Source organism: Hyla sarda, chromosome 3, assembly GCF_029499605.1.
Source record: "Hyla sarda isolate aHylSar1 chromosome 3, aHylSar1.hap1, whole genome shotgun sequence".
NCBI lineage: Eukaryota > Metazoa > Chordata > Amphibia > Anura > Hylidae > Hyla > Hyla sarda.
In genome coordinates, this window is record NC_079191.1 from 435,300,630 (window position 1) to 435,327,233 (window position 26,604).

The 26,604-nt window shown below is 46.5% G+C and overlaps 1 protein-coding gene across 1 annotated transcript in view; it reads left to right on the plus strand.

The window, feature by feature from the left end:
• ALK (ALK receptor tyrosine kinase) overlaps positions 1-26,604 on the plus strand; it is a 1,017,868-nt gene that overhangs the window by 139,390 nt on the left and 851,874 nt on the right. The window lies entirely within an intron of this gene.

Sequence of the window (26,604 nt, forward strand, 5' to 3'; positions counted from 1 at the left end):
AGCAGCCAAGAGTCTTTCAATTCTTGTTTGAGGTATATTTGCCCATTCTTCCTTACAAAAGTCTTCCAGTTCTTTGAGATTTCTGGGCTGTCTGTCACGCACTGCTCTTTTAAAGTCTATCCATAGATTTTCAATTATGTTGAGGTCAGGAGATTGTGAAGGCCATGGCAAAACCTTCAGTTTACACCTCTTGATGTAATCCCCCGTGGATTTCAAGGTGTGTTTAGGATCATTATCCATTTGTAGAAGCCATCCTCTCTTTAACTTCAGCTTTTTCACAGATGGCATTAAGTTAGCATCCAAAATTTGCTGAAATTTTATTGAATCCATTTTTCCTTCTACTCGTGAGATGTTCCCTGTGCCACTGGCTACAATACAACCCCAAAGCATGATTGATCCACCCCCATGCTTAACAGTTGGACAGAGGTTCTTTTCATTAAATTCTGTTCCCCTTCTTCTCCAAACGTACCTTTGCTCATTCCGGCCAAAAAGTTCAATTTTAACCTCATCGGTCCACAGAACTTGTTTCCAAAATGCATCAGGCTTGTCTATATGTTCATTTGCAAATTTCAAACTCTGATTTTTGTGGTGAGGACATAGAAGAGGTTTTCTTCTGATGACTCTTCCATGAAGACCATATTTGTACAAGTATCTCTTTATAGTGGAATAGTGTACCACAACTCCAGTGTCTGCCAGATCTTTCTGGAGAGATTGTGCAGTCAAACGTGGGTTTTGAATAGTTTTTCTCACAATCCTGCAAGCCGTTCTGTCTGATATTTTTCTTGGTCTTCCAGTTCTTGATTTAACTTCCACTGTTCCTGATGACTGCCATTTGTTAATTACATTCCGAACAGAGGATATTGACATCTGAAAACATTTTGCTATCTTCTTATAGCCTTCTACAGCTTTGTGAGCGTCAACTATTTTCAGTTTCAGATTTCTAGACAACTGCTTAGAAGAACCCATGGTGCTGATTGTTGGGGCAAGGTCAGATGAGTCTGGGCATTTAAAACTTTTAAGATTGACATCACCTGGTCTTCCCAGATGATGATTGAGAACAATCCATGACACTGGCAGGTCTCAGCTTTGCAAAGGGGGCAGTGCATGCTATAAATTCTGCAGGGTGCCCAAACCTTTGCAGACGCCATTTTTTTGTTTTCTGTTATTTTGAAAGTGTAAATGCTGGAAATAAAATCTAACTTTTGTTGACATATTATAAGAATGTCTAATCTGTAATTTGATGCCTTTTGGAGATTTTTCCATCTTTCCTTGGCTTATTTATGCACATTAATGCAAATTTTTACCTGGGGTACCCAAACTTTTGATCCCCACTGTATTCTCTGCACCTGCCTGCCGGACAGTTGAATCATACTTTACTATGATGTCGGTCCAGCAGCAGGATGTTTAAAACTCCCGCAATCTATACAACCTGAGAGCAACATGGATTTAGGATGGTCCAAGATTGCCGCATGCTGTTCCGCATTTCAGTCTATGGTACAACAGATAGATATTTGATGCAAATGATCCAGCTTTAAAGGGTACCATTCATGAAAAATATTTTTGATATATTATAGATTAATGTATGCAGAATAACTTTCCAATTGCATGTTATAAAAAAAAATGCTCTTTCTATTTAATTTTCCACTTTGAAAAATTGACCACTAGAGGTCTCCCTACCAGTCAAGGCCGCAAGGCCTTTTGATAGATTTCAGACTCATAGTCCTAAATCTCAGACTGCAGCCGGGACACAGACAAGCTCAGCTGGCAGCTCTGAATCTTCTCCTAGAGAGAGAAGAACGATCAGAGCTCAGATAGTAACTGAATGAGGGCATGCAGTAAGGCAGAGTCAGAAGTATGCCCTGCTGTGCTATGAGCACAGTGCTGGCTCCTGCCTGTCTGATTGACAGGCAGGGAGCAGTGCTGAGCTTGTCTGTGTCCCAGCTGCAGTCTGAGATTCAGGACTGCAGCATGAGTCTGAAATCTATAAAAAGGGCTTGCGGCCAGGACTGGTAGGGAGACCTCTAGTGGTCATTTTTTCAAAGTGGAAAATTAAATAGAAAGAAGCATATTTTTGAACAACATGCCATTGGAAGGTTATTCTGTATACATTAATCTATAATATATCAAAAGTTTTTTGGATGAAATGTACCTTTTAAATTTCCAGAAGCCCCATCCATTCCCACCGGAGATGGTGCCGATCATGGGACACATGTGAACCCAGCCCAGAGCACCCAGTGATGCATCTTATCCAAAATGCGCAGGTATAGACAGTAGGACCACAGACGCGTCCAAGATCTGCACATAGTTATTGGTATTAGTCAATAACCTTGATGAAGTTGACGTGTCGACCACATTGATCAAGTGAAAATGTTAAAGGGGTACTCCACTGGCCAATGTTTGGAGCCACGCCCCCTTGTGCCGTCATGTCACGCCCCACTCAATGCAAGTCTATGGGAGGGGGCGTGGCATCGCCACGCCCCCTCCCATAGATTTGCATTGAGGGGGCGTGGCGTGATGTCACGAGGGAGCATGGCTGACCCCCGCAGCATGCACGCAGCCAGTGGAGTACCTCTTTAAGAGGTCCAGACCATCCAACCCGTCAATGTGGAGGAGTAACCTTGCAGCTCATACTTGAAGAGGCTAAGAGCAGCAAGACGAGAAATATAAGGTAACATTTCATCTTAATGGCCATCGCCGTCTCTGTCTCTCCCTCTTAAGACCTACAGAAGATGGAAGAGATGGAAAGTCAGTCCTCCTTATTGAGGCAAATGTTTTCTTTACAACCTGCAGCTACGACCAAGGTTAAATAAAAGTAAATGTCAAAACCTTTTATCTTCTGGGAGAGAGAACGCCGTCTTATCATTTCTCTCCGTGGAAGTTTTTGCCGGGAGAAAATCGGTCAATAGAACTGTGTGAACGGTGCTTATTACCGAACTAATGCAAATTATTTCTCCGCCGACAGGAAAATATAAATAGGTCTCTCTAGTGCCACCTATAGGCAGAATAGCATGGTAATTTTCTTCCTTCTGGAGGAGAGTATATTTGTATACTTTTCCCAGGGAGCATTGCCTGTAAGACTCCATGCACCAGCTGGATCCCTGCAAGGAGAGATGTGTGTGAGAGGAGCGTGTGTGTGGCCATCAGGTTCCTCACCCCGTGGCATCTCTGCTTCGACAGGAATGCCGAACCGTTTTTACAGGTTCCTCTGTGGCAATTTGGTTAACGCTTAGTTGTTCGCCATGAGCACTTTTCAGTCCCTGAGTAGCTTTGGCGAAAGGAGAAATTGTACCTGGAGCCTTGCAGGTGCCTTCTGGCCTGGAGGTGAAGGGTTTGATTTGTTGGGGGGCCTCCCTCCTTTCCTAAAGGGCTTCCGTGCATGTTTTTTGTGTGAACATTTGCACTTTTTACTTGCACTTGGGTGACTCCCGAGGTACGTACCTCGGCTCTTTGATGAAAATAAATAAATAAATAAACCTGGAGAAGACCTAAGATCTAGAAGTATTGCTTCCACCATTTCGGCAAACAACAATCCGGGGAATGCCAAAAGCTGTCGGGACAGGGACCAGCCTATCAGAGCTTATAGCTACTTGTGTAATAGACATTTTGTAAATCTCTCCGTGAATGGCCTTTAAGCCCAATAACTAGGAATTAGTATTTTTCTCAGGTATGGCCACCATATTTTTCCTAACAACATTTCACATCTCACCTTTAACTTTCCATCATGTTCCTAATAAAACATCTCTGACACCTTCTGCCGACTTCGTGCCTGAGCATGCCAGCACCTCCAGTGAATATCTGGAAGCCATCCAACCAGGCCTTACTATGATGCTGATAAGTCTCGCTCTGTGTCACTTTTTAACTCTTTTTGAGACTCTTTGTAACTCAACCTTATCACCAACCAAGTCAACTTCCACTATCTATGAACTCATCTCTACTATTCCCAACAGTCTTTGTCACACACAACAGCGTTCAACCACACATTCTTCTCAACAGCCTGGACAAAATATACACTGCTCAAAAAAATAAAGGGAACACTAAGATAACATCCTATATCTGAATGAATGAACTAATCGTATGAAATACTTTCATCTTTACATAGTTGAATGCGCTGACAACAAAATCACACAAAAATTATCAATGGAAATCAAATGTATGAACCCATGGAGGTCTGGATATGGAGTCACACTCAAAATCACAGTGGAAAACCTCACTACAGGCTGATCCAACTTTATGTAATGTCCTTAATACAAGTCCCAATGAGGCTCAGTAGTGTGCGTGACCTCCACGTGCCCGTATGACCTCCCTACAATGCCTGGGCATGCTCCTGATGAGGTGACGGATGGTCTCCTGAGGGATGTCCTCCCAGACCTGGACTAAAGCATCCGCCAACTCCTGGACAGTCTATGGTGGATGGAGCGAGACATGATGTCCCAGATGTGCTCAATCGGATTCAGGGGAACGGGCGGCCAGTCCATAACATCAATGCCTTCCTCTTGCAGGAACTGCTGACACACTCCAGCCACATGAGGTCTAGCATTGTCTTGTATTAGGAGGAACCCAGGGCCAACAACACCAGCATATAGTATCACAAGGGGTCTGAGGATCTCATCTCAGTAACTAATGGCAGTCAGGCTACCTCTGGCAAGCACGTGGAGGGCTGTGCAGTCTCCCAAAGAAATGCCACCGCACACCATTACTGACGCACCGCCAAACCGGTCATGCACTAGGATGTTACAGGCAGCAGAACGTTCTCCACGGCATCTCCAGAATCTGCTTTCATCTGTGAAGAGCACAGAGCACCAGTGATGATTTGCCTATCTTGGTGTTTTCTGGCAAATGCCAAATGTCCTGCACGGTGTTGGGCTGTAAGAACAACCCCCACCTGTGGACATCGGGCCCTCATACCACCCTCATGGAGTCTGTTTCTGACAGTTTGAGTGGACACATGGACATTTGTGGCCTGCTGGAGGTCATTTTGCAGGGCTCTGGCAGTGCTCCTCCTGCTCCTCTTTGCACAAAGGCGGAGGTAGCGGTCCTGCTGCTGGGTTGTTGCCCTCCTATGGCCTCCTCCACATCTCCTGATGTACTGGCCTGTCTCCTGGTAGCGCCTCCATGCTCTGGACACTACGCTGACAGACACAGCAAACCTTCTTGCCACAGCTCACATTGATGTGCCATCCTGGATGAGCTGCACTACCTGAGCCACTTGTGTGGGTTGTAGATTCCGTCTTATGCTACCACTAGAGTGAAAGCACCGCCAGAATTCAAAAGTGACCAAAACATCAGCCAGGAAGCATAGGAACTGAGAAGTGATCTGTGGTCACCACCTGCAGAACCACTCCTTTATTGGGACTGTCTTGCTAATTGCCTATAATTTCCACCTGTTGTCTGTTCCATGTGAAATTGATTGTCACTCAGTGTTCTTCCTGAGTGGACAGTGGGATTTCACAGAGGTGTCATTGACTTGGAGTTACATTGTGTTATCGTTCCCTTTATTTTGTTGAGTAGTGAATATTATGTTCGGTGATAAAGTTTCTCTTTCCTACAAATCTCAGGAAACCAAAATTCTTCAATGTTGGTGCAGAGTTCTTTTGGTCCTTCATTTCCTATTTTCAATAGTTTGGGGCCGATACCGGCATTGCAGGAAAACTTGGTGCTTGATGTCAGATATATGGTTGGAATGTGCTTCTCTTTACATTTTCTAGGTGAAGATAATGGCCCCAATTGGTAAAATTATGGGCCTCTTCATTCCAAACGATCCTTCAAAATTTTTTTTTGCTGTCCTTAATTCCCAGTTCCTTGAAGTTTCTATCCTGAAACCTTCTTAGATTCCTTGATTCCGCTGCCTGAACAGTGAAATCCACCATAACAGAATGGTTTTTAAGAAATACTTCCAGTTACCCTGCACATGGCACAGATCAACACTGGGAACTGTAAGTAGACCTGAGGAAGGCATCAGTGGATGCCGAAACACGTTGTCCCCAATAGATCAATAACGTTTTTTTTTTCTATACATACTCCTCTTAAAGAAGAGAGGAACTTGTAGATGACTTCTGGCATCTTCAGATATGTACCTAACCACTACTAGTGTTCAGCGCGAATATTCAAAATGGCAATTTTTACCACAAATATCGGCATTTCGCGATTTCACAAATATTTAGAATATAGTGCTATATATTCGTAATGACGAATATTCGTTTTTTTTTTGTTTTTTTTCACATGCTAAATTTTTATGCAAATTTTCAATGTGAATTTTCGCAAGGAAAAAAAGTGAAAGAACATAGCAAATACGCGAATTTCGTGAACATAGGACGAATAATCGTCAATATATTCACGAAATATTGCAAATTCGAATATGGCCCCTGCTGCTTATCGCTACTAGAGACCTCCACTATTTCTATACATTGATCCCCCAACTTACAATGGCCTCAGGTTACTATATTTTTGGTCTTTTCTGGACCATTGTAACCTGAAACCAGACTCAACATACAATGTACAGACAGTCCAGATCTGTGAAATGTGTTAATGGCCGGAAGAACAGACCAATCAGAATGGACATCTACTTGTAAAACCCCTGTATTACTGAAGTGCATGCACTTACTGGCTGTCTGGTAGCGCCCCCTACAGCACAGGGTGGTATTACATGTTCTGTACTCTTTACCTGTATTACTGAAGTGTATGCACTGACTGGTGTCTGGTAGCGCCCCCTACAGTACAGGGAGGAATTACATCTTCTGTACTCTTTACCTGTATTACTGAAGTGTATGCACTTTCTGGCTGTCTGGTAGCGCCCCCTACAGTACAGGAAGGTATTACATGTTCTGTACTTATTACTTGTATTACTGAAGCATATGCACTAACTGATGTCTGGTAGCGCCCCCTACAGTACAGAGGGGTATTACATGTTCTGTACTCTTTACCTGTATTACTGAAGTGTATGCACTGACTGGTGTCTGGTAGCGCCCCCTACAGTACAGGGAGGTATTACATGTTCTGTACTCTTTACCTCTGCCAGGGCTAGCTGCTCCTTTGGACACCAGGTGAAGGTGGCTCCATGTTACTATTTTAGGACACTGTGTACTGTACAGGACCCTGAAGAAGCTCCTGTCCTCTACATAGACAGTGATTACAGCTCCAGCAGATCTTTATTACTTTTATATGTAAGGATTTGCTTTATCTGCATTATCTTTTTCTTTAGTTATGGTCTCCACATACAATGGTTTCAACATACAGTGGTCGTCCTGGAACCAATAAATAATGTAACTTGAGCACCACTGTATTGTGATGGGTCCATTCTTCTTTTGGTTGCAAAGAAAACACAACTTAGCTTGACATCTGTAGTCATAAAAACGATGGAAACTCTTCTAAAACACAGGATAATCAACCACCTGACAACCATCATTTGTTGGTCCCAACCACCACGTCTTTACCGAGGGAAGATGATGTCAAAATAATCACTGACATCTTTGACTATGACACGAAAGTGTTGGATGAAGGTCTTGCCAGGGATGTTGCCAATCTGGACATCAGGAAAGCCTTCACCATGGTTCACTATAAAGAGCCAAGTGATACATTTGTGAAAATTGGTCTTAAAAGGGTACTCCACTGCTCAGCGTTTGGAACAAACTGTTCCGAACACTGGAGCCGGGAGCTCGTGACGTCATAGCCCCGTCTCTCATGACATCACGCCCCGCCCCCTCAATGCAAGTCTATGGGAGAAGGCGTGACAGCATCACGCCCCCTCCCATAGACTTGCATTGAGGGGGCGGAATGTGACGTCATGAGGGGGCAGGGCTATGACGTCACGAGTTCCCGGCTCCAGCGTTCGGAACAGTTTGTTCGCAACGCTGAGCAACGGAGTACCCCTTTAATCCCTGGATAGTTGAGCGTCTGAAGGACAGATACAAGAGGGTTGTTGGTAATGGTGTAATCTAGAAGAGACTGGTTACAGGTGGTGGCCGCCGGGGTCTGTTCAGGGTCTAATTCCATTTAAAAGTGACATTGGAGAAGATTTGGTAGGTGAGGATTTGACATTTAACGCGTTTCAAACCATTTATTTCCATAGTTTACGATGCTTTAAATGTCAGCTTACGTTTACTACATCTGTAAGGTTTGCCTGGTAAAGACTCAGAAGTTTGCAATTGGGTTGATGTTCTTGGAGGAGTTCAGGTGCCCATGGACCTTCTAATACGGTTAGATAAACCCGATACATCGGGAGGATTGTTTATGTGTACAGAAAAATTGGGATTATTGAAAGTGGGCACATTGAAAATTTGTTAACTTTTCTGGATAAATGGAAGGAATCCTTTGATTATCGTATCGGACTTCAAAAAGAAGCAAAGTACAGATCAGTAGATCGGCGCTCTGCTGGTAAAGGCAGACTGTATCAGCACAAATACTAGAGCAGGCACAGAGGCCTAGTAAAGGCTCGTAAGCACGTTGTCGCTAATGATTGCTAGATTTAATTTGTTAAATGACAACATCTGCGAGATCACTTGTTGGTCATTCACGGTGAGTGCTGGCTGCTGAAAGCGGCCAACATGCACCATCTATAAAGCAAGATCAGCTTCTGAGCTCACTTCATAGTCAGTTGAAATACAACAGTCGTACATGCATGGAGGCCATAATTAAGGGATTCATTGGCACCGCTATCCTTACCTCTTGAGTTTTGGGCCCGATAGCATCTGATGGTAGTTCCGCTCATGATCAGGACTCATCTATGGTAGACACAACCCCTTTGTCCCTGTAACGGCTTGAGATGGAGAAGTGGATCCCCTGGACCTGTGTGGATGATGGTGTGGGCCATACCAAGGAGCAGAGTCTAAGGTGCCGCTGGTATTCACCAGAGCCCGCCGCAAAGCGGGACGGACTTGCTGCGGCAGGCGGCACCCAGGTCGCTACCCCTGATACAACTCGTCCACACTGGCTGCCGAGGTATAACGTGGCGCAGGAAGGATGAGACAACTCCTAGTCAGGACAGGCAGGAGGTCAGGGCTGGCGGCACTGTAGCAAGGTCAGGTCACATAGCAAGAGGTCAGAAGGCAGGCGGCACAGGAGCAAGGTCAGGATACATGGCAAAGGTCAGATTCACGGCAGGACAAGACACAAATGAACACTTTCTGCAAGGCAATGATGGCGCAAAGATCCGGCAAAGCAATAGAGGAAGTGCTGACACTTATAATTTCACAAATTTGCAAGAACCAATTAAGGGCGTACTGGCCTTTTAAACTTCTGAGTGCTGGCACGCGTGTGCATTAGGAAGAGGCCACACGTGCGCCAGCAGACAGAGGGAGCCAGAGCGTGGCAAGGTAAGTTACGGACCGTCAGATGCCTGCGACCGCATCCCGACATGCACCGGGGGACAGAACAGGGGAGTACTCACGGCCAACATGTCTGGCCGCAGGGTAACCCCTAACAGTGTCTATGTATATTGGCTCCTTGTCTCCACGGCATTTGAGAACCCTGTGTTGTCCCGGCGTGTTTTCTTCCCATGGGATGGGAAACATTTGTCTCCGGCTGACACCGAACCGTCGCCGGCGCCCCCGCTGTTTACATTACGCTGCTTTATCCCCCCATGAAAATGAATTAGTGCTAATTACAGAAGCTTTTGTCTTAATAGTTGGCTGCGGGCGCGGTGAGCAGTGGCCGGGCTCCCTTTATTCCTACACTTTATCTTTTTAGGGGGTGTTTTATGTAAGGAATATTTTTCCGTTACAACTCGCTTGTTTCCATTAGCCCAGCCTAATGTATTTAAAGTGACTATTCATGAAAATGTCAAAGCCTCCATTTAGCCAGGAACAGAACGTATTACTGCACGTACCGCGCTGCCGCTGGCGGGAGAGACCCATATTTTTCCTGCGGGGTGACTCAAGGCTTCTTTATTAACTTCCTAATTATTATACAGTAAGGAAAGTATATCGGGGAGATTGTTATAGGAATTCTTCTCCAGCCATCATAACCCCCAAAAATTATTTGTGACTATTGCGTCCGCCGGAAACACAAGTTCTTGAGTCATTTTAATAACATAATATTCAGCCGGTTATGAGGCTCTTGTCTTCTCTCACACATACTGAATGACAAGCAATAATGGCCGCCATCGCAGACACAAGTCATCGCTATGCTCTGTATTGGAAAAACAGAACTTTGTGTTAACTCTGGTGTTAACTTAAAGGGGTACTCCATCCCTAGACATCTTCTCCCCTATCCAAAAGGATAGGGGGTAAGATGTCTGATCACGGGGGTCCCGCTGCTGGTGACCCCCACGATCTCGGCTGCGGCACCCCAGACATCCAGTGCATGGAGCGAACTTCTCTCTTTGCCGGATGACTGGCGATGCGGGGCGGAGGCTCGTGACGTCACAGTCACGCCTTGCTGGTGACGTTATGGCCATGCCCCCTCAATGCAAGTCTATGGGAGGGGGCATGGCGGCTGTCACGCCCCCTCCCATAGACTTGCATTGAGGGGGCGTGGTGTGACCGTGATGTCACAAGCCTCCGACACTGCACCTGACCGTCTAATCGAACGCCGGGTGCAGCAGGGAGATCGCGGGGAAACCCAGTGGCAAGGACCCTGACATCTTATCACCTATCCTTTGGGTATGGGATAAGATGTCTGGGGGCCGAGTACCCCTTTAAGTTAAAGGGGTAAAAACATATAAAGGCTACAGAATCATATAGCATGGCTTACCTGACCCACCAAATCCACCCAAAATCCATTTAGTTTGTAGATCTGTAATCCTCTCCCCTACCATGTCCTCATACTACTTCCTGGTTGAGCAGTTGCTCAGTACTACAATTCCCAGAAAGCATTGCTTTCCCTCAGTTCTTCATCACAGTCCTCCCACCCTGCCTATTCCCCTCCCATAGCACTCCTGCTAATTCCCTGCCTAGAGCTTATACACAACTTTACATTTAACAGCAGGCAGTTGCTGTATTCATTCCCTGTCTGCTCCTCTGCCTGTGGCATTGTTCAGCAAGAAGCAGCATGCTGTAATCTCAGACTTCCCTAAATGTCTCAATAAAGATAGAAATGTAAATGACAGTGAAATGGTAATGTAGGTTGTAGGGGCTGGTCAGAGGTGGTGACATCACTAAGTGGGTGGGACTAGAGTTCAGAGATAAGATCCAGCCACGCCTCCTGAGACAGCAGAGGATGATGCATTGTATCAGGAGAGAGGGAGGAGTCGGGGAGCTGCTGAGACACCACCACATTAGAAATGAGAGGACTACGCAACCTCCTGTGAGAAGAGAAGGGAGGAGCTGCTGAGACAACACCATACTAACAATGAGAGGACTACACAACTTTCTGTCAGGAGAGCGGGAGGAGGCGGGGAGCTGGAGACAACACCACACTGACAATGTAAGGATTACTGTTATGGCTATTTCTAACAAAAACATGCTAAACCAGTATAAGTCTTAGGTTGATAGTTCTAAGTGGTATTAACATTTTCTTTTTTAAGTTTTTCAAGCAATGATAATTTTTATAGAAGTTTTACCACTATTGACTTTTATGGCACTCAGACTGGATCGATGGGATCTACTAAGAGTTATGGGCTCAACCCACCTTAATGCTTCTGGCTCCATTACTCCCTTCTCGCTCAAGTGATTTTTGGCAATGGCATTTGTTTTTTTTTTCTCTCCTCACCTTCTAAAGCTGGCCATGTACATCATTTATTGGTTGGCTGAACTCTCATTCTGCTGACAACCAACTCTCCTAATGCCCCCCCATACACATACCAAGTGGGCTCCCTGATGTCCAGAATTTAACCACCTAGATGCCATGGTTACTATTGACCTTTGCATCTAGGGTGTTAAATGGTTGGAATTGGAGTTATCTCTAATCCCATCTGCTGGTAGAGGGTTTGAGGTATGGATAGCGCCCATCATGTATGGAATGGGCTAAGTTCCTGACCCCCTTTCTAGCTCATGACATACATGAGAAATGGTTAAAGACAACCCCTGCCCATATATATCCTGTTAAGTGGGCCAAGAAAATGACCCGCCACGCACACACCATTACACCCCCACCAGCCTGAACCTGATACAATGTTCTTCCAGTCTCCATTGTCCAGTTTTGGGGACCTGTGTGAATTGTAGCCTCCGTTTCCTCTTCTTAGCTGGCAGAACTTTAAAGCCAAGTCACATTAAAGGGGTACTCTGCCCCTAGACATCTTTTCCCCTATCTAAAGGATAGAGGATAAGATGTCTGATCACGAGAGGTCTGGCCGCTGGGGACCCTCGCGAACTCGGCTACGGCACCCCGGTGTTCTGAACATTTATGTTCAGAACGCCGACTTCGGGCCGCCATGGTCATGACGTCACGCCCCCTCCATTTATGTCTATGGGAGGGGGTGCCACGCCCCCTCCCATAGACATGAATGGGGGGGGGGATGACGTCATGACCATGGCGGCCCGAAGTCAGCGTTATGAACATAAATGTTTACAAGGCGGGGGGGGGGGGGGGGGGGGGTCGGCCGCTGGAATCAGACATCTTATGCCCTATCCTTTCAATAGGGGAGAAGATGTCTAGTGGCGGAGTTCCCCTTTAAGTTCCATCAATGCTATATGCTTTTCTTCCCTTCTCTCGATTCATGGTCATCCCTTCAGTAAATACTAGTGTCAGTGTAGTGACTGATGGGCATCACAGGCTGAATATTACAGAATATAATCTCACTTTATGTTTAAAGGGGTACTCCACCCCTAGACATCTTATCCCCTATCCAAAGGTATAAAGATGTCTGATCGCTGGGGACCTCCGCGATCTCCCTGCTGCACCCAGCATTCTTTTAGAGTGGGGGTCTTCAAACTACGGCCCGCGGGCCACTGCCTAAGGACATCCCTGTGTCCCAAATACGTTTTCGGGACACAGGGATGCCCCTGTTAACACTCTGCGGCCCTGCATTTAGTTTAAAAATACAAGGACCACTGGGTGGTAGTGCACGCAGGGATGTCACTGACATCCCGTGCGTGCACCCATAGCAACGTAGCGCAGAAAAGCGGAGCAGTGAGCAGGACGTGCGCTGGCCAGCTTGGTAAGTGTTACCAGCAGCACGTCAGCTTCGGTGCTCCGACCACCGCTCCTCCGGTCCCAGGACCTACTGCTATGTCCGGACCGGAGGAGCGGTGGTCGGAGCACTGAAGTGGGAGAGTACACAGGCATACACTATGTCTGTGGGGGAACATACTGCCAGTCTAATGTGGTGGGACTACAACCTAATGTGGGGGGAACTATACTGCCAACCTAATGTGGGGGAACTACAACCTAATGTGGGGGGAACTATACTGCCAACCTAATGTGGTGGGAACTATACTGCCAACCTAATGTTTGGGGAACTATACTGCCAACCTAATGTGGGGGAACTATACTGCCAACCTAATGTGGGGGAACTATACTGCCAACCTAATGTGGGGGAACTATACTGCTAATCTAATGTGGGGGAACTATACTGCCAACCTAATGTGGGGGGAACTATACTGCCAGCCTAATGTGGGGGGAACTATACTGCCAGCCTAATGTTGGGGGAGCTATACTGCCAGCCTAATGTGGGGGGAACTATACTGCCAGCCTAATGGGGGGGGGGGGAACTATACTGCCAACCTAATGTGGGGGGAACTATACTGCCAACCTAATGTGGGGGGGAACTATACTGCCAACCTAATGTGGGGGGAACTATACTGCCAACCTAATGTGGGGGAACTATACTGCCAACCTAATGTGGGGGAACTACAACCTAATGTGGGGGGAACTATACTGCCAGCCTAATGTGGGGGGAACTATACTGCCAGCCTAATGTGGGGGAACTATACTACCAGCCTAATGTGGGGGAACTATACTGCCAACCTAATGTGGGGGGAACTATACTACCAGCCTAATGTGGGGGAACTATAATACCAGCCTAATGTGGGGGAATTACAACTTAACATGGGGGAAGTATACTGCCTACCTAATGTAGGGGGACTATACTGCCAACCTAATGTAGGGGAAATATACTGCCAACCCTAATGTGGAGTAATTACAACCTAATGTGGGGGATCTATACTGCCACCCTAATGTGGGGGGCACTATGCTGCATACTTAAAGGGGTAGTCAACTGATAAGATATATAAGTGTGCATAGGAATTTGTTCACAGTTTTTTTTTTTAAACTATAGTCCGGCCCTCCAATGGTCTGAAGGACAATGAACTTGCCCCCTGTTTAAAAAGTTTGAGGACCCCTGGTTTAGAGCATCAGGTGCAGCGCCGGAGGCTCGTGACGTCACAGTCACGCCCCCTCAATGCATGTCTATGGAAGAAGGCGTGACAGCCGTCATGCCCACTCCCATAGACTTGCATTGAGGGGGTGTGACCGTGACGTCACAAGTGGGGCGTGACCGTGATGTCACGAGCCTCCGCCCAGCATTGCCAGTCATCCGGCAGGGAGCGAAGTTCGATCCGTGCACCGGATGTCTGGAGTGCTGTAGCCGAGATTGCGGGGGTCCCAACAGGCATCCAATCAGACATCTTATACCCTATCCTTTGTATAGGGTATAAGATGTCTAGGGGCAGAGTTCCCCTTTAAGGATTGACACAATAATCATTAATTTTCTACAATTCACAGATGAAAAATTTCCGTGCCGTTGTCACATGTGGGAAACGTAAATGGAAAAGAAAATGATAATTTTTGCGTGTTATTGTTCTCCATGCTGTCTGTCGTATCGCCATCTATCAAGGACTTTGCATCGTAAAAATAAGGAGGAAGCAATTTTGCAAATGTGAATTTTATATTGTCTGCTGCTAACATACACATCATTGTTCAGCAGATTTTATAAACACGTATAAATGATAGAATATGGCGGTATAGTAAACAGAGCTTATTTATGGGCTCAAAGAAATCAGTTTATGTCATTTCAGAAATGTTCCCAACCATAGATACAACAGAAATAAACCGCAATATCTAGATAGATAAATAGATATAAAAACGAGAGAGGTACTGCTATAAATATGTAAATTTACAATATAATGTAACATAATGTACAAAAACAATATTAGTCTCTATGTACTAGAATATAACCTCTATAATACTGTTCCTATATACAAGAATATAACTACTATAATACTGCTCCTATATACAAGAATATAACTACTATAATACTGCTCCTATATACAAGAATATAACTACTATAATACTTCTCCTATATACAAGAATATAACTACTATAATACTACTCCTATATACAAGAATATAACAACTATAATACTGCTCCTATATACAAGAATATAACTGCTATAATGCTGCCTCCTATATACAAGAATATATCTACTATAATACTGCTCCTATACACAAGAATATAACTACTATAATACTGCTCCTATATACAAGTATATAACTACTATAATACTGTCTCCTATATACAAGAATATAACTACTATAATACTGCTCCTATATACAAGAATATAACTACTATAATACTGCTCCTATATACAAGAATATAACTACTATAATACTGCTCCTATATACAAGAATATAACTACTATAATACTGCTCCTATATACAAGAATATAACTACTATAATACTGATCCTATATGCAAGAATATAACTACTATAATACTGCCTCCTATATACAAGAATATAACTACTATAATACTGCTCCTACATACAAGAATATAACTACTATAATACTGCTCCTATATACAAGAATATAACTACTATAATACTGCTCCTATATGCAAGAATATAACTACTATAATACTGCTCCTATATACAAGAATATAACTAATATTATACTGCTCCCTATATACAAGAATATAACTACTATAATACTGCTCCTATATACAAGAATATAACTACTATAATACTGCTCCTATATACAAGAATATAACTACTATAATACAGCTCCTATATACAAGAATATAACTACTATAATACTACTCCTATATACAAGAATATAACTACTATAATACTGCCTCCTATATACAAGAATATAACTACTATAATACTGCTCCTATATACAAGAATATAACTACTATAATACTGCCTCCTAGCTGAGAGGTTGTGTCTGTGTAGCTCTCCTGATGTCTGGAGAAAGCCCGGGGCGGGGCCACCCTGGGTGGGGAAGCTCCCCAAGCAAGGCCCAGGCTTCTCGGCCTATTCTGGGAATTAATCCCCAGACACCACAAACCATGGATGAAAATCCTAAAGTTTCTCTGGATGTGAGAAATGTTCAGAATGTTGTCAGTTCTGGTGCAGTAAGAAGCACAGATGAGAAGAAAGCTGTGGAAGTGAGGAAAGAAACTTCATCAAGTAAGGTAATGGCTGCAGGTACAATCCACCCCTCCTGCAGTCAGACAGAGGAGAACATCCCTGGAGAAGCAGACCATGCAGGAGAATCTGCAGCATCCTGTCCTAATACGTTCTGACCGCACACGATACGGGAGCGGGAGCAGCGCAAAAGTTACAAGCACGCCAGATGAGCCCAGAGGGAGTACAGCAGGAAGGCTTCAGGGGGCCACAAGTGCGGTCACTGGAAAGAACCAGGGGCCCAGTCCCCAGTCTGGAGATTGTGACCCCGCAGCAGTGACCACAGCAACACCGAGACAGATCCCACCTCAGAAGCAGAGTCCTGTGAGTACCAAACCAGCACGGCCCCCCAATACTCAGCGGGCGCCTGAACTATGTCTGGCCGAGCAGATCCCAGCTCTGGTAAAGAGACTTGAGACTTTAAAAAAGACAAAGTTACAGCTGCAGAAACAAATAGACTGTATTTACAAACTAAAGGCAGCAAACCCCAATAACCAGGCTGTACATGACAAGAAGCTGAGCTCCCTCGCTGTGCAGCTCGCTGACACTGTGCAGGACATGGAGGACGTATTGGACCAGATGGGACCAGTCGCTGAAACCTTCAGAAACCAGCAGCGATTTGAGGGATATAAGGAGAGACCAGCAACAAAGTCATCTACATCTACTGCTGAACCCAAGTCTTCAGCCTCACCAGGGGACACCCAGCAGTCCTGTACAAGACAAGAGGACATCCAGCAGTCCTGTGCAAGACCACTCCTCAGACCAGCCAGCTTCCCTTTTGAAAAAGGGGATTTGTACAGACAAGCAGAAGCAAGCGTCCAGCAACATCGGAGACCTGCAGAGACTCCTCCAGAGGTACCACAAGTCCCAGCAGTCAGCACGGTGAAGCAAGACTATGGACACATACCTGAAGGTAACTCTGTAACAGCAGTGCAGTCACCACAAGCCCCTGGGGGCAGTAGAGAGCAGCAGGACTGTGGACTCTTACCTGAAGGCAGCAGTGCAGCAGAGAGTTCACAGGACATGGCTCTGCAGGGCTTGCTGGGCTCTGTAGTGCAGGATCATACTGCCAGTGACTGCACTGATATGACTGTATGTGATATTACTGATAATGTGTCTGCAGAGGGGGGTGCTTCACAGTCTGTGTGGGATCTGGGGTCATCTCTGGGGTCAGGTCCACCATTAGTTCAGCCTTCAGAGGCTTGTGACCCCCAGAGTATAGAGGTTGATGGTGGGGAGGGGGCTGTACAGTCTGATGCACAACACTTCCCCCCTTTAGTCACACAAGTGTCAGACCCCCCTAGTACGGCTGGTCAGCAGCCATCACAGCGCCCCCAAGTACAGCAGGAGGGTAGAAGTAGTGGCGCCTCCTCTGGTAATGCCTGGAGTCGTGGATCACCATTAATGTCCAATGTGAACTACACGGGTCAGGCTTTCAAGAGGAGGAACGTGGTCAGGTTCAGACATAGAGGGGCCAAGGAGGAGCTGCCTGACAGGAGGTTTGTGGTCCGTGAACTTCTGTGCCACCAAATGGGCTTCCTGCCATCTAACATCCTGGCAGTGATAAACCTTCCTGACAGGCAGGGCTATGACGTCAGCTTCAAACTCATGTCTGACCTGGACCGCTTCTGGGCCCATGTCACCCGGGTGAGAGATGCTGATGGCTGGAATAAGTTCAGCTTTGTCCCCATCTCCAGACCGGACACAGCAAATGTCACCATTATATTCTGGAACGAGTCTGTCCCCCCCCAGGATATTGTTGTGTGGTTAAAGAGACACTGTGACCTAATGTCAGACCTGACTAAGACCAGGGATGAGGACGGCATATGGACGGGCGGGTGGAAGGTCCTGGTAAAGTTACGGCAGATTAATAACATTACCCAACATCTGCCCAATTCATTTTTCATTGGTCGGGAGAAAGGGGTTTGCTTCTATGCAGGTCAGCCCAGAAAATGCTTCAAGTGTGGGAAGACCGGTCATATCGCGAGTGTCTGCACCCTGGTGAAGTGTAATTTATGTGGGGAGATCGGCCATGTCAGCGCCACCTGCCAGAACATCCGCTGCAACCTCTGTGGTAAGACCGGTCACTCCCACAGGGACTGTCCTGACGCCTGGCATAACATCTGTAAGGACTTCCCTGATGAGGACCTGCTGGAGGGGGCAGAGGACCTGGAGGAGGAGACGTTGGTGTCAGGGTCAGCAGTGACACAGCCCGAGCCTCAGCATAACACTAGGGGTGACAATATGGGTGACACTGTAGGTGACACTAGGGGTGACAATATGGGTGACAATATTGGTGACACAGTGCCCGACCAGTCCCAGCCAGGAGCCACTGAGGGGAACAGGGAGGTCACTGAGCAGGTTGTGGCCATGTCTTCTTCCGCCCCAGCATCAATAAATCCGCAGAAGAGACGGAAAAAAGACAAAACCAGCCGTAAGCCTGAGGAGGGATGGACCACTGTCCAAAAGCCCTCCAAAAAGAAAGTAGACCCCGGGTCAGGTGTAATGACCATCACAAATAGGTACAGTGTGTTGTCAGAGTCAGACGCTGAGGAAGAGGTGGAGAGGGAGTTGAAGCGAGTGGTAGATGAATTTAATGAGGACCAAGAGGGTGATCCCCCCACAAAAAGGAGACCCCCGCGGGATAAACGTCTGTCCGAATCGGACATGGAAACAGGTGGTCAGCAGGAGGGCTCGGACTCAGATCTGTGATGATGGGGGTGACATCTCTGCTTCTTCTGCTTTCCTTTGTTATGATGGCCGACTTTACCCTTAAAGTGTTCTCCAGTAATGTGAACAGTGTCAGAGTGAGGAGGACCAGACACGCGGTTTATGACCATCTAAAGTCTATTGATGCTGACATCTTCTTCTTACAGGAGACACGTTTAAATACTCAAGGACTGTTACGTGAAGCAGAGCGTGAATGGCGGTCTGGTCCATCCTTTTGGTCACTGGCTGTGGAACCAAGTGCCGGGGTCTCTATTCTGTTTACCACCAATGATGTAACTGTACATAGGCTGACAGAGGTATTGATGGGAAGGTGCCTAATGCTAGAAGTTACTATTCGGGGTAGAAGGCTCCGACTCATTAATATCTATGGTTCACAGACAGTGACTGAAAGGGTTAACCTTTATAATGAAGTGAAGCCATATCTCTTCACGTCTGTCCCCGTCATCTTGGCTGGAGATTTTAATGCCTCCAGAACAACTAGTGACAGATCCTCTAATAGACCTCTAACACGAGACTCCAAGGTCTTAAACCAAATCATTCTACAGGCCGGGTTGTCAGATGTGTTTGTGCAGGGTGGTCGGAAGGCAAAGTATACCTATTTTTGTGGTGGAAGAAGCAGTAGGATAGATTTGGCTCTGGTTAGTCCTACAGAGACGATTGGTGAGAAAGATGAGAAGATCGTCCCTTATTCTGACCATCTGGCCTTATATTTCTGTTTGGGTGTCACACGGTGTCCTGAGACAGGTAGAGGGTTGTGGAGACTGAATTCCAGTCTATTAGAGGATCCTTCTGTGCAGAGGCAGGTTCACTCTCTTATACAGGGTCAACTAGAGAGGGTGGACTTCTATGATGATATGGCCGCCTGGTGGGAGGATGTCAAGGATGAGATCAGAACCCTCTTAAAGAGACTGTCAGTTATAAAGGGGAAGAGTAAGTATGGCCAGTATCTCAAGCTGCGCAAAGAATTGGAGTCACTGTATTCGGCGGGTGGGGACCAACAAAGGATAGACCGGCTGAAATCTGAGATAAGGCAGTATCAGTACAGCAGGTATACCTCCCTGGTTCTTGAACGGGATTATGGGTCCTTAGGGTCTCCTGATCCCTTTGAGAATTGTCGGGAGCGGGTGGCAAATAAATCTGTCACCGGTCTCACTGACTCCCAGGGTGTTTTGCAGGAATCTCGGGAGGGTATCCTGGGGGTGGTGAGATCGTACTATGCTGACTTGTTTCAGAGGAAGGTTTTGGATAGAGACAAGATGACCCAATTCTTGGAGACAACTCCGCTCCCTGATACTAATGATTTGGACTTTTCTCCTTTGACAGCAGAATTGACGGTGGCAGAGGCCAAAGAGGCCATTGATAAGTTACATCTGAAGAAGGCACCAGGTCCAGATGGGATAACAGCAGAATTCTATAAGACATTCAGAGACCTCTTGGCCCCAATCCTCGTGGATGTTTACACAAATTGTCTAGAAAGTCACCTGATGCCTCCATCCATGAGAGTGTCCTCGCTGATTCTGCTGTCTAAAGGTAAAGAGCCGAGTGACATCAAGAACTGGAGGCCAATTGCCCTCTTGAATGTCGACAGGAAGATTCTGGCAAAAATCCTGTTTTCTAGGTTAGTTTGTCTGTCCCCGGCACTGTTGGCAGGCTGTCAGTATGGCACAGTAAAAGGGCGGAACATCTCTGGGGCAGTGATCTCCATAAGGGAGATGTTTGAGAGATGTAAAGCCCTGAGGTGTGGGAGATATGTTGTGAGTCTTGACCAGGCTAAAGCCTTTGACAGAGTAGATCACGAGTATCTATGGGCCACTTTGTCAAAGTACGGTATTCCGGGACAATTCATCGATTGGCTGAAGACTTTGTATTGTGAGGCCGAGAGCTTTCCTCTGATCAATGGTTGGCAGGGTGACACGTTCAGGGTTGAGGCGGGGGTGAGACAAGGTTGCCCACTGAGTCCGCTGCTGTATGTGTTTGCCTTAGACCCGTTTCTGAGGTCACTGCAGGAGTGTGGTTTTCAGGGGGTGCCGGTCCCCCACTGCCTGCCCCTGAGTGTTGTTGCCTATGCAGATGATGTGACTGTAGTGATATCTGAGCCTCGTGAGGTGGAGATGTTGTCTGCGGCCATCAGAAGTTACTCGGAGGCCTCAGGGTCTCTGGTCAACCTTGAGAAGAGTCAAGCTCTCTGGATATCTGATTCTGATCCAGACTTTGATCTGCTCCAATTTGTGAGAGCCTCCTCCTATATTAAAATCCTAGGGGTCAAATTCGGGAGGGACGATAACGCCAAATTAAATTGGGAAGAGAAGTTGGAAGCCGGAAATGCAAAGGTTCAGCGATGGAAGAACTGGAGGCTGACCTATAGAGAAAGGGTTAAAATGTTGAAGACTTACCTGGTCCCTGTCTTTTTGTATGTCTCTGTTGTTTTTCCTTTGCCAGAATCTTTCTCTGCTCGGTTCTTTAGCCTGTTCTTCCAAATGTTCTGGGGGAACAGGTTGAACCTGATAAAAAGAGGGGTCACCTACCTACAGAGGAGAGAGGGTGGGTTGGATATGCTGAATCCAAGGGTGTTCTTTGACTCCATGTTTCTAAAAGTTAATTTTGGTTGCATGGACTCAAACAGCTCTCTGTGGGCGAATAGTATCAGGGACTGGATATTGCCTTTTGCAGAGTCTTGGGTGCGAGGCGGCAGTCTCAAGAGGGGGAGATGGACGCGTGACTACCTCCCCCCGTACCTGGAATACGGGCTCAGATGTCTGAAGAGATGGCGCATTGAGAAGTCCTATATAGAGAGTAAGCCAAGGAAGGATCTATACGTAAGGGTTTGTAGGGCTTTCTTCTGCTCTCCACTTGCCTTAAGGGACTGTGTGACCAGCACTTTACAGGAAAGTCTTAAGTTCCTCAATGGGAAACGACTCCCCGCAAAATTCTTTGACATAGCTTGGCTGTCGCTCCATGGGAGGCTCTTTGTCAGGGGTAACCTGAAATATCTAAGTGTCTCAGATAGGAACTGTCCTCTGGGTTGTCAGCAGGAGGAGACCATGGAGCATTTCATATCTGACTGCAGGGCCGGGAGGAGGATATGGGAAGAAGTGTCCAGTAAGCTGAACATCCCATTACTGCAGAACCTGACGTATCCTGACATGATATATGCTGTACCATCCAGTAACAGGACTGTAGACAGAGAGACAATGTACATAATTATAACAATCATTAAATATTACCATTGGCACATGAGAACTAGAGTGTCCATACACAATGAGCCATTCCATCACAACACAGCAGTAAGACAGATCATGTCCGAGCTCCAGTGGGTAAAGTCATTAGAGATACGGAGGAACCAAAATAATGGGAAATTATGGAGGAATGTGTCTTTGGTTTAACACAGATGATGTCATGTTATTTTATTAAATTTTTTGTGTTTTTCCTTTTCCAGCAAATGTGGACTTTCTAAGTTTAATATTACTCTGTACATACTCTAGTTGAGTAGTCATTGTGTGTACAATGCTTGTTATTTTTGTTTTGCATTGTAAGAAATTATGTTAATTGTAATTTTGTTTGTTTTCACAATAAAAATTGCCTCCTATATACAAGAATATAACTACTATAATACTGCTCCTATATACAAGAATATAACTACTATAATACTGCCCCCTATATATACAAGAATATAACTACTATAATACTACTCCTATATACTGTTACGCCGAGCGCTCCGGGTCCCTGCTTCTCCCCGGAGCGCTCGCGGCGTTCTCCTCTCTGCAGCACCCCGGTCAGACCCGCTGACCGGGAGCGCTGCACTGACACTGCCGACGGGGATGTGATTCGCATAGCGGGACGCGCCCGCTCGCGAATCGCATCCCAAGCTACTTACCTGTCCCGGTCCCCGGCTGTCACGTTCTGGCACGCGTGGCTCTGCTCTCTAGGGCGCGCGGACGCCAGCTCTCTAAGATTTAAAGGGCCAGTGCACCACTGATTGGTGCCTGGCCCAATCACTGTAATTAGCTCCCACCTGCTCCACGCCTATATAACCTCACTTTCCCTTCCCAGTATTGCCGGATCTTGTTGCCTTGTGCCAGAGAAAGCGTTTTGTGTATGTCCCAAGCCTGTGTTCCAGACCTTCTGCTGTTGCCCCTGACTACGACCCTTGCTTTGCTGCCTGCCCTGACCTTCTGCTACGTCCGACCTTACTCTTGCCTTGTCCTTTTGTACCGCGCCTATCTCAGCAGTCAGAGAGGTTGAGCCGTAACCGGTGGATACGACCTGGTTGCTACCGCTGCAGCAAGACCATCCCGCTTTGCGGCGGGCTCTGAACTTAGCAACTTAGCAACTTAGAACCGGTCCACCGGTACGGTCCACGCCAATCCCTCTCTGACACAGAGGATCCACCTTCAGCCTGCCGGATCATAACAGTAGATCCGGCCATGGATCCAGCTGAGGTGCCGCTGCCAAGTCTCGCTGACCTACCCACGGTGGTCGCCCAGCAATCCCAACAAATCGCCCAACAAGGACAGCAGCTGTAGCAGTTGACCGCCATGCAACAGCAACTTCTGCCACTGCTACAGCAGCAACCATCTCCTCTGCCAGCTCCTGCACCTCCTCCGCAGCGAGTGGCCGCTCCTAGCCTCCGCTTGTCTCTGCCGGATAAATTTGATGGGGACTCTAATCTCTGCCGTGGTTTCCTGTCTCAACGTTCCCTACACTTGGAGATGTTGTCGGACCAATTTCCTACAGAACGGTCTAAGGTGGCTTTCGTAGTTAGTCTTCTGTCTGGAAAGTCCTTGTCTTGGGCCACACAGCTCTGGGACCGCAATGATCCTGCCACAGCCACAGTCCAGACCTTTTTCGCTGAAGTCCATAGTGTCTTCGAGGAGCCAGCCCGGGCCTCCTCTGCCGAGACTGCTTTGCTGAACCTAGTCCAAGGAACTTCTTCCGTAGGCGAATACGCCATCCAGTTTCGTACCCTCGCCTCAGAACTAGCCTGGAACAATGAGGCCCTCTGCGCTACCTTCAAGAAAGGCTTATCCAGCAACATCAAAGATGCACTGGCCGCACGAGAAATTCCAGCTAACCTGTCTGAACTTATCCTTTTGGCCACCCGCATCGACATGCGTTTTTCTGAGAGACACCAGAAACTCCGACAGGAAAAGGACCTTGATCTCTGGGCACCTCTCTCCCAGAATCCTTTGCAATCTACCCCTGTGCCTCCCGCCGAGGAGGCTATGCAAGTGGATCGGTCTCGTCTGACCCATGAAGAGAGGTCTCGTCGCAGAGATAAAAACTTATGCCTGTACTGCGCTAGTACTGAACATTTCCTAGTGGATTGCCCTATTCGTCCTCTGCGTCAGGGAAACGCACGCACCCAGCTCAAATGGGAGTGGCGCCCCTTGGTGTGAATTCTGCTTCTCCACGTCTCACTGTGCCCGTGCGGATTGCTCCTTCTGCCAACTCCTCCTTCTCAGCTGTGGCCTTCTTGGACTCTGGTTCTGCTGGAATTTTTATTTTGGCCTCTTTTGTTAATAGGTTCAGCATCCCAGTGACCCGTCTCGTCAAGCCGCTCTACATTTCTTCTGTCAACGGAGTAAAATTGGACTGCACTGTGCGTTAACGCACAGAACCCCTGCTTATGAGCATTGGACTGCATCACAAGAAAATAGAATTTTTTGTTCTGCCCAACTGCACCTCTGAAGTCCTCCTTGGTCTGCCATGGCTCCAACGTCATTCTCCTACCCTTGACTGGACCACCGGGGAGATCAAGAATTGGGGTCCTGCATGTCACAAACAATGCCTCACATCTGCTCCCACTTGTCCAACTCCTGAGGTCCCACCCATACCGGTCCCTCCCAAGGCTTACCTGGATATTTTCGGCAAAAAGCAAGCTGGGATTTTGCCTCCTTATAGCCCCCTTCCTGGTAACACTCTGCCCCGTGACAAGCTTCACCCTCTGCTCCCCCTCCCCATTCCCACTTCTTCTGGATTACCTGCTGCTGATGTAGCTAACCAGGACTTCTCTTTTTTCCGGAAGGAAACTCAAGAGTCGCCCCCAATGTTCTCGTCTCATTTGAAGGGACAAGCAGACAAAAAGAGGGGGAGACCTAAGGGGGGGGGTACTGTTACGCCGAGCGCTCCGGGTCCCTGCTCCTCCCCGGAGCGCTCGCGGCGTTCTCCTCTCTGCAGCGCCCCGGTCAGACCCGCTGACCGGGAGCGCTGCACTGACACTGCTGACGGGGATGCGATTCGCATAGCGGGACGCACCCGCTCGCGAATCGCATCCCAAGCTACTTACCTGTCCCGGTCCCCGGCTGTCACGTTCTGGCACGCACGGCTTCGCTCTCTATTGCGCGCGCGCCAGCTCTCTAAGATTTAAAGGGCCAGTGCACCACTGATTGGTGCCTGGCCCAATCACTGTAATTAGCTCCCACCTGCTCCACGCCTATATAACCTCACTTCCCAGTATTGCCGGATCTTGTTGCCTTGCGCCAGAGAAAGCGTTTTGTGTATGTCCCAAGCCTGTGTTCCAGACCTTCTGCTGTTGCCCCTGACTACGACCCTTGCTGCTTGCCCTGACCTTCTGCTACGTCCGACCTTGCTCTTGCCTTGTCCTTTTGTACCGCGCCTGTCTCAGCAGTCAGAGAGGTTGAGCCGTTACCGGTGGATACGACCTGGTTTCTACCGCCGCAGCAAGACCATCCCGCTTTGCGGCGGGCTCTGGTGAATACCAGTAGCAACTTAGAACCAGTCCACCGGTACGGTCCACGCCAATCCCTCTCTGACACAGAGGATCCCCCTCCAGCCTGCCGAATCATAACATATACAAGAATATAACTACTATAATACTGTCCCTATATACAAGAATATATCTACTATAATACTGCCTCCTATATACAAGAATATAACTACTATAATACTGCTCCTATATACAAGAATATAACTACTATAATACTGCCTCCTATATACAAGAATATAACTACTATAATACTGCTCCTATATACAAGAATGTAACTACTATAATACTGCTCCTATATACAAGAATATAACTACAATAATACTGCTCCTATATGCAAGAATATAACTACTATTATACTGCCCCTATATACAAGAATATAACTACTATAATACTGTTCCTATATACAAGAATATAACTACTATAATACTGCTCCTATGTACAAGAATATAATTACTATAATACTGCTCCTATATGCAGGAATATAACCACTATAATACTGCTCCTATATACAAGAATATAACCACTATAATACTGCCTCCTATATACAAGAATATAACTACTATAATACTGCTCCTATATACAGGAATATAATTACTATAATACTGCTCCTATATACAAGAATATAACTACTATAATACTGCTCATATATACAGGAATATTATTACTATAATACTGCTCCTATATACAAGAATATAACTACTATAATACTGATCCTATATACAAGAATATAACTACTATAATACTGCTCCTATATACAAGAATATAACTATTATAATACTGCTCCTATATACAAGAATGTAACTACTATAATACTGCTCCTATATACAAGAATATAACTACTATAATACTGCTCCTATATGCAAGAATATAAC